Source organism: Lutra lutra, chromosome 14 (genome assembly GCF_902655055.1).
Source record: "Lutra lutra chromosome 14, mLutLut1.2, whole genome shotgun sequence".
Lineage (NCBI taxonomy): Eukaryota > Metazoa > Chordata > Mammalia > Carnivora > Mustelidae > Lutra > Lutra lutra.
This window is the reverse complement of record NC_062291.1, coordinates 88845225-88854175: the sequence shown is the minus strand read 5'-3', so window position 1 is coordinate 88854175 and position 8951 is coordinate 88845225.

The following is an 8951-nucleotide window of genomic DNA, read 5'->3' as shown; positions in this document are numbered from 1 at the left end:
CAAATAAATAAATAAAATCTTAAAAAAAAAATCCTGTCAAGGAATGGGCAGAAGACATGAACAGATATTTCTCCAAAAAAGACATAGAAATGGCCAAGAAACACATGAAAAAATGCTCTACATCACTCAGTATCAGGGAAATACAAACCAAAACCACAATGAGATCCCACCTCACACTAGTCAGAATGGCTAAAATTGGGTGCCTAGGTAGCTCAACCGGTTAAGCATTTGCCTTCAGCCCTGGTCATGATCTCAGAGTCCTGGCATCGAGCCCCACATTGGGCTCCCTGCTCAGTGCTGAGTCTGCTTCTCCCTCTGCCTCTGTGATCCCTCTCCCTCTCCCTCTGTGATCTCCTTTGCTCTCTCTCTCAAATAGATAAATAAAATCTTAAAGAAAAAAGAATGGCTAAAATTAACAACACAAGAAAACAGGTGAGGATGTGGAGGAAGGGGAGCCCTCTTACACTGTTGGTGAGAACGCAAGCTGGTGCAGCCACTCTGGAAAACAGTATGGAGGTTCCTCTAAAAGTTAAAAGTAGAGCTACCCTACAACCCAGCACTTGCACTACTAAGTATTTACCCGAAGGATACAAACATAATGACTCAAAGGGTCATATTCACCCCAGTGTTTAAAGCAGCAATGTCCACAATAGCCAAACTATGGAAAGAGCCTAGATGCCCATCAACTGATGAATGGATAAAGAAGACGTGGTATGGGGCTCCTGAGTGGCGCAGTAGGTTAAGCCTCTGCCTTCTGCTCAGGTCATGATCTCAGGGTTCTGGGATGGAGCCCCACATCGGGCTCCCTGCTCAGCGGGGAGTCTGCTTCCTCCCCATCTGCCTGCCTCTCTGCCTATGTGTGATCTCTGTCTGTCAATCTCTGTCAAATAAATCAATAAAATCTTTTAAAAAGAAGAAGAAGAAGACATGGTGTGTGTGTGTGTGTGTGTGTGTAATGTATATACATATATATATAATGGAATATTACCCAGGCATCAAAAAGAATGAAATCTTGCCATTTGCAATGAGTTGGGTAGAACTACAGGGTATTATCTAAGCGAAATAAGTCAGAGAAAGACAAATGCCGTACGATTTTATTCATGTGGAATTTAAGAAACAAAACAGATGAATATAGTGGAAAATAAGAAAAAATAAAATAGGATGAAAATAAAGAGGAAGACAAACCACAAGAGACTGAGGGTTGCTGGACAGGAGGGGTAGAGGGACGGGGTACCTGGGTGACGGGCATTAAGGAGGGCACGCGATGGAACGAGCACTGGGTGTTACATGCAACTGATGAATCACTAAATTCTACCCCTGAAACTAATAATACAGTATATTTGAACTAAACTGAATTTAAATAAAGAATTTTTTAAAAGAATAACAATGTGTCTGTTAGCCATTTGTATGTTTTCTTTGGAAAAGCGTCTGTTCATGTCTTCTGTCCATTTTTTGACACAATTATCTGGTTTTGGGGTGTTGAGCTTGAGGAATTCTTTACAGCTCTGAGAAACAAACTGAAGGTTTTGGAGGGGAGGGGATGGGTGGATGGGGGAGCCTGGTGGTGAGTATTAAGTAGGGCATGTATTGCATGGAACACTGGTTGTGGTGCATAAACAATGAATCTTGGAACACTCAAAAAATAAAATAAAATTTTAAAAAATAAATAAAGTAAAAGAATAATAATGACATTTTTCCTTTTCTTGCAAAATTGAGAAAAATGATTCTCAAATCAATATAGATTAGCAATGAGCCCAGAATAACCAAAACAATCTTGAAAAAGAGCAAAATTGTAGGACTCACACCTATTGATTTCAAAACTTACTACAAAGCTATAGTAATCAAAAGAGTGTGGTACTGGCATAAGGATAGACCTACAAACCATTGGAATAGATTCGAGAGTCAACAAATTAGCCCATATCTAGGATGAACTACTTTTTGACCAAAGTACCAAGACCATTCTGTAGGGAAAGAACAGTCTCTCCAACAAATGGGCTGGCATGACTGGACAGCCATCTGCAGAAAATGAGGCTGGGGCTCTACCTCATGCCATATGCCAAAATTAACTCAAAATGGATCAACAGTGAAAATATATTAGTTGAAACTATAAAACTCATTAAAGAAAATATAAGATCAAATCTTTATGACCTTGGATTTGGGAAAGGATCCTTGGATATGACACCAAGAGCTACAAAATGAAGAAGAGATGAATCAGCATTCATAAAAATTTAAAACTTTTGTGCATCAGAGAAATTAAAATGATAACTCACAAAATGGGGTAAAATATTTGCAAATCTTATGTTAATAAGGGTCTAGTATCCAGAACATTTTTTTTAAGATTTTATTTATTTATTTGACAGAGAGAGATCACAAGTAGATGGAGAGGCAGGCAGTGAGAGAGAGAGGGAAGCAGGATCTCTGCTGAGCAGAGAACCCGATGTGGGACTCGATCCCAGGACCCTGAGATCATGACCTTAGCCGAAGGCTGCGGCTCAGAACATATTTTTTTTAAAAACACATCCCAACAACTAAAAGACAAACAATCTAACTTTAAAATGGGCAAAGGACTCGAATAAATATTTCTCCAAAGAAGACATACAAATGGCCAACAAGAACATGAAAAGATGTTCAGTGCCATTAGTCATCAGGGAGATGAGAATCAAAACCATGAGATACCACTTCACACCCACCATAATGCCTACAATTTCTTTAATGGAAAAGGACAAATGTTGGTGAGAATGTACAGAAATTGAAATCCTTGTATACTGCTGGTGGGAATGTAAAATAGTGCAGCCTCTGTGAAAAACTGCAATAACTCCTCAAAAAGTTAAACATAGAATTATTATATGACCCAGAAATTCCACTCATAGATATATATCCAAGAGAAATGAAAACCAATGTGCAAACAAATACTGGTACATAAATGTTCAGAGCAGTACCACTCACCGTGACCCAAAGTAGAAACAACCCTAACGTCCATCAACAGATGAGTGGAGAGGTAAAATGTGGTAAATCCTTACAATGGAATTTATTCAGTCATAAAAAGGAATGACGTCCTGGCCATGCTGCAACATGGATGAACCTTGAAAACGTGGTTAATGGAAAGAAGCTAGACACAAAACACTCCATAGTGTATGATCCCACTACAATAGGTATTTCACAGACAGAAAGCAAACCGGTGACTGCCAGTGCTTGGAGAGGGAGGAATAAAGAATGGGACACAGAGCTTCCTTTTGAAGTGATGAGAACACGCTGAACCCAGACCAAGACCACAAGGGCACAACATCACTAAATCCCGCTGAAAAGCACGCTCTCACTAGTTCGTGTTATGTTGTGTGAATTTCACTTCAGAAAAAAAAAAGGAAAATGAAAATATGCCTAAAAGAAGGAAATCTTAAAACATATCCATGAATATATAGATGAATATTATTCTGACCTCAGAGTAGCCAAGAATTTCCTTTAGAAAATGTGAATCATAAAAGAAAATTTTTAAATTTCTGAAAATTTGTTAAAATTAAGACCTTTAAGGGGCACCTGAGTGGCTCACTTGGCTAAGTGTCTGACTCTTTTTTTTTTTTAAGATTTTATTTATTTATTTGACAGAGAGAAATCACAAGTAGGCAGAGAAGCAGGCAAAGAGAGAGAGAGGGAAGCAGGCTCCCCGCTGAGCAGAGAGCCCGATGCGGGGCTTGATCCCAGGACCCTGAGATCATGACCTGAGCCGAAGGCAGTGGCTTAACCCACTGAGCCACCCAGGCGCCCAAAGTGTCTGACTTTTGATATTGGCTCAGGTCATGATCTCAGGGTCTTGAGATCAAGCCCAGTGTCAGGTTCTGTGCTGGGCATGGAGTCTGCTTAAGATTTTCTCCCTCTCCCTCTCCCTCTCCCTCTGCCCCTCCTCTCCATGCTCTCACTCTCTTCTGTCTACTCCACCAAAAAAAACACCTCTAACATCTGACCAAAGAAGATGTACAGATGGAAAATAAGCATATAAAATGAAAAGTTGTCAACAAAATATGTTACTAGAAAGTTGCAAATTAACACGAGATACTACTACTTGCCTATAAGAATGGCTAAATCTCGAAAACCCGACAATGCAAAATGGTGGTTTGGGTGCGGAGCAACATTGCTAGTCAGAAAGTGAAACGACAACTTCACTCTGGAGGATAGCTTGGTGGCTTCTCATACAGCTAAACATACTCTTGGACGTGATCCAACAATCATACTCTAAGGTATTTACCCAACTGATCTGAACACTTACGACCACACAAGAAAAGTGCACAGGAATGTTGTTAGCAGCTTTACCCAAAGTGACTCAAAACTAGAAGCAACCAATATGTCCTTTAATAGGTGAATGGATAAAGTCTGAAAAGCCTGCATACAGTATGATTCCAATTATATGACATTCTGGGAAAGTCAAAACTACAAAGATAGTAAAATGATCAGTTCAGAGGAAAGGAGAGTGTTTAGAAGTAAATCTCAGAGGACTTTTAGGGCAGGGAAACTATTCTGTATGATCGTGTAATGATGGAGACATGATACTTGTTGAAACCCACTAAACTTTACCACACAAGAAGTGAATTCCAATGTGTGCAAATTTTTAAAAAGTCGCTCAGAACATTTGGGGATCCAGGATGGAATGCAGAAAGTGGCAAACAATCTGACTGTAGGAGTGGGGTGTAAGGGTGCTGATCTGAATAACCTTGGAAATGAGTGGAGTCTGTAAGACCCACAGCAAGAGAAACCACGCGAGCATTGCACCCCAGCTGACAAGTCAACTGTCCTGTTGCCACCAGGCATGTACACTGGAATCAAAGTGTCAAGTAGGCAGATGTTGGATGTACAGACCAGTAAGGGCAAGAGGCTGGAATGACCACACAGTGGTGGATTAGAGGTGGATTAGAGGAGATGTCGGTAAGATCTTGTGCTCAATGTAACATGGGTACAGATGGCTCCGTACAGAAGTGGCTGTAGATGTGTGCAGTGACTGGACAAATATTCACACATAACCCTCTCTTCTCTGTCTGCTGGGAAGGCCTGGAAGACACAACACTCAGGAGCAACAAGCTTGCCTAGTGGGGGCCCAGGTGTCCGTGTCTAATACAAAGCACCGGATATCTTTGGGGAAACAGCTGAATCTACAGCTGGGGAAGGAAGAGTGCAGGATGAGCCTGGCACATCACCTCGTGCCAGAAATGTAATAAGTGTTCGGAAAGACAAAAACACAACGGTGGGGTATGTCAAAGGGGCCCGGGAAACAGCTGAGTGCTCTCACCAGCCAAAGCTAGGCCAACAAAAGAAGCACAGTAGTACTGGAACATAACCCAAGGTATGAGACAGCTATCCATGAGTCTCTAATGATATAAACGGATATAAATGGAAAGAACAGACAAACGTCCCATGAGGAAGAATTCCAAATAATCTGTGTACATGTTCCTCTCTCCAGGAGGGAGAACATGACTTCCCACCCCTTCAATATGGGCTGTGCACAGCGAGCGACCTCCTTCCAAAGAGGGCAGTATGGAGGGGGTGTGGGTAACCTGACAGTGAAGCAACCCAACACACGGCCTCAGCCAGGGACCAGCCATGGCCATCCATGCAGATAACATGTGCCCTTGATGTGGTGTACTGGGAATGGCACTTCTCGTCTATGGTCTTCCTCTGAAGATCCACAATCCCTGTCTAGTCATGTGAAAAACATGAGACACATCTCAGGTGAGGGACATTGTACAAAACAGATGACCAGAATGCCTCAAAATTGTCAAGTTCATAAAAAATAAAAATAAGGGAAGTTTGAGAAACCCACAGCCAAGAGGAGCCTAAGGAGATATGACAACTGAATGTAATGTGGGATCCTCTATTGGATCCTGAGACAAAAAAAAAAAAAAAAAGGACATTGGATAGAAACTAAGGCAATCCAAACAAAAAGGAGGGCATCTGTGATGAGCCCCGGGTGTTGTATGTAAGTAATGAATCACTGAATTCTACTCCTGAAACCAACATTGCACTGTATGTCAAGTAACTAGAGCTTAAATAAAAATTTAAAAAAGTAAAATAAAAATGGGAAATGGAAATTAATACCTAACCCGAAAAGGAAATCCAAATAAAGTATAAATTTTAATTGATAAGAACATATCAATATCAGTTCGTTAATTCAAGAAATGTACCATGCTAATTAATGTAAGTTACTAGCACTGGAGGAAACTGGTTACTGCATGTATGGGAACTGTCTGTAATACCTTTGCAACTTTTTCATAAATCTAAAACTGTCCTAAAGTAATTTTGAAAACTGTTCATCAAAACACATCCTAAAGGAACTGAAAAAGAGTTCCTATAACCTAAAGAAAGATACTTGCAAAAGATGCTAAAACTTACAAACCACTCATGAAAGGAATCAAAGATACCATGATTACATAGAGAAATGTACCATGTTCATGGATTGGAGAATATTGTAAAGACGCTAATGCTCCCAACCTAACCTATAGATTCAAAAAAATTCTCGCAGAATTTTTTTAAGATATTATTTATTTTAATCTCAAATAGGTGGAGGGGCAGGCAGAGAGAAAGAGAGAGAGAGGAGGAAGCAGGCTCCCTACTGAGCAGAGAGCCCGATTCGGGGCTCGATCCCAGGACCCTGAGATCATGACCTGAGCCGAAGGCAGAGGTTTAACCCACTGAGCCACCCAGGTGCACCTCTCGCAGAATTTTTATAGAAAAAACAAGCTGAGTCTAAAATTCATGGAAGAGAAAAGGAGCTAAAAGAGCCAAAGCTATTTGGAAAAAAGAACAAAGTCAGAGAAGCCACAGTACCTCAACCCGGTTGCGAGGCCCATGAAGCTGTAGTGATCAGTGTGGTATTGGGGAAAGATAAACATGTAGAAGTGGAATGGGCTAGAGAATCCAGAAATGACACCCACACAAAGATGAAAGGTAATTCAATTTTCAACACACAGTGCCAGAACAAATCAGCTATCCATATGCAAAAAATGAACTTCTCTCTGTAATCCACACTCAAAATGGACCAATGACCTAAGTATGAAACCTTAGACATATGGAGAAAATGTTCATGCAGCAAAAACTTCTTCACTACAACATTAAAAACACAATCTATAGAAGAAAAAAGTACAACCGGATTTCATCAACTGCAGAACTTCTGATCTTTGAAAGACTATTGGTCAAGTCGAAATACAAACCATGATTGGGGGTGGGGGAGCATTTACAAATCAAATCCCTGATGGAATATCTGTGCTCAGAATTTAAAATTCTCAAACTTGAAAGGTAAAGAAACTACCAACTGAATAAGTGAGTGGGTGTAAGAGTTGAATGGGCATTTCACCGAATGCCGCACCCGCACCAGCGACTGTGCAGCATGGCAAGCAAATCGCTTCAATGGCTGCTAGTCCAGGGGTACGTGCCTGAAGTGGCTAAGCCCTCTGGTATTGGGTCGCAGAAGCTCCCAAGAAGCTGTGTTCCACTCCTGGGGACCTGCTGGGCCGCATTCAGCACCTGGGTGTTTCTTATCACCATTGCTTTAGGCTTATTGTTTCTTGGCAATCGCTCTCAAACAACAGAACTGTTACAAATAAAGACTCTGATCTAGGTCAAGCTTTAATCATTATGCTTAAGAATTCTTCGGGGTCTTTTGGGGAGATTTTAGACGCCTTACAAAAGTTAGAACTAGGAAGACTTACAAGAAATAGGAATAAGAGATCCACACAAAGTGAGACTAAAAGTAAACACGATAAGGATGAAGATTATTATAAACATTTAGGATTAACAGTACGTCGGGGAAATCACACATTGCAAGTAAAGATTGAGGGAAAATGGTGGACGCCTGGCACGTATAAAGGTCCTTATAAATTGCAACCCACTGATGCACTACTTCCTTACACAGGAATATATGATTCAAGCCTCACGCGGTGGGTTACTCATAAGGGAAGGAAAGTAAAATATAGTTCCCTAAATAGATGGGAGCAACTCAGGAGAAGTCGACCCCCATGGTGTGTGTTAAGTGACGAAGAAAGGTGGCAATTGCGTTGGTGGATGTATCAATACCTTGCTGTAGGACCAGTTGACCAAGATTATAAATATCATATACAATGGGAAAAATGGAACAAAGATACAATTAAGCAATATCTGTTAGCAAGGTTCGGCGCACCCACTGAAGGGACTAAATAGACAATAGGAAACTAGTCAGAACCGCATGTCTAGCAAGTATAACCTCAGGCTAAAAGGTCATTACGCAGTTCTGTTGAATGGCTATTGTTTAGGCTAACTTTAAGCTAATACGTAACCAAATGTTAGGCTATTCTGAGTAAGATACACATCATATTTGATCCTGTACCAATGTTCCATGTACAATGCATATAAAAACTGATACTCACCGCAATAAAACACAGCAGCTGATACACACCTTGAGTGTGCCTCTCTGTCTGTCGCGCCGAATCCACCCCATACCTGCTTATCCAAGGACCCCCCCGCAGACTCACCGCTGACAGTCCGTGGCAACCGAAGACTGGGTAGTGAGCACACAGTCAACATCAGCGGTCAGTGGGAAATGCTGGTAAAAACCGTTAGGAGGGGCACCTGGCTGGCTCAGTCCATAGCTCGTGCAATCCTTGATCTCTGGGTTGTGAGTTCGAGCTCCACGCTGTTTTAAAAGATTTTTTTAAATCTTTTTTAAAAACCCAACACCACAAGGAGATACCCCTACAAACTTTTTAGAATGACAGTTTTTCAAACTCTATACCAAAGGCAAAGTGGCATAGCCACTCTGGACAACAGGTCAGCAGCTCCCTCCACAGTGATACTGTATGTGTTTAACAGCTGTTTCTGGATGTTGGACAAGAGGCAGTGCAGGACCGTGTCCCTACAGGGCAGGTAAAGGGACAGGAGTTCTGGGTGTCATGCCTGGTTTGGGAGCCAAAGGGAGGAGACACACACCAGAGCTC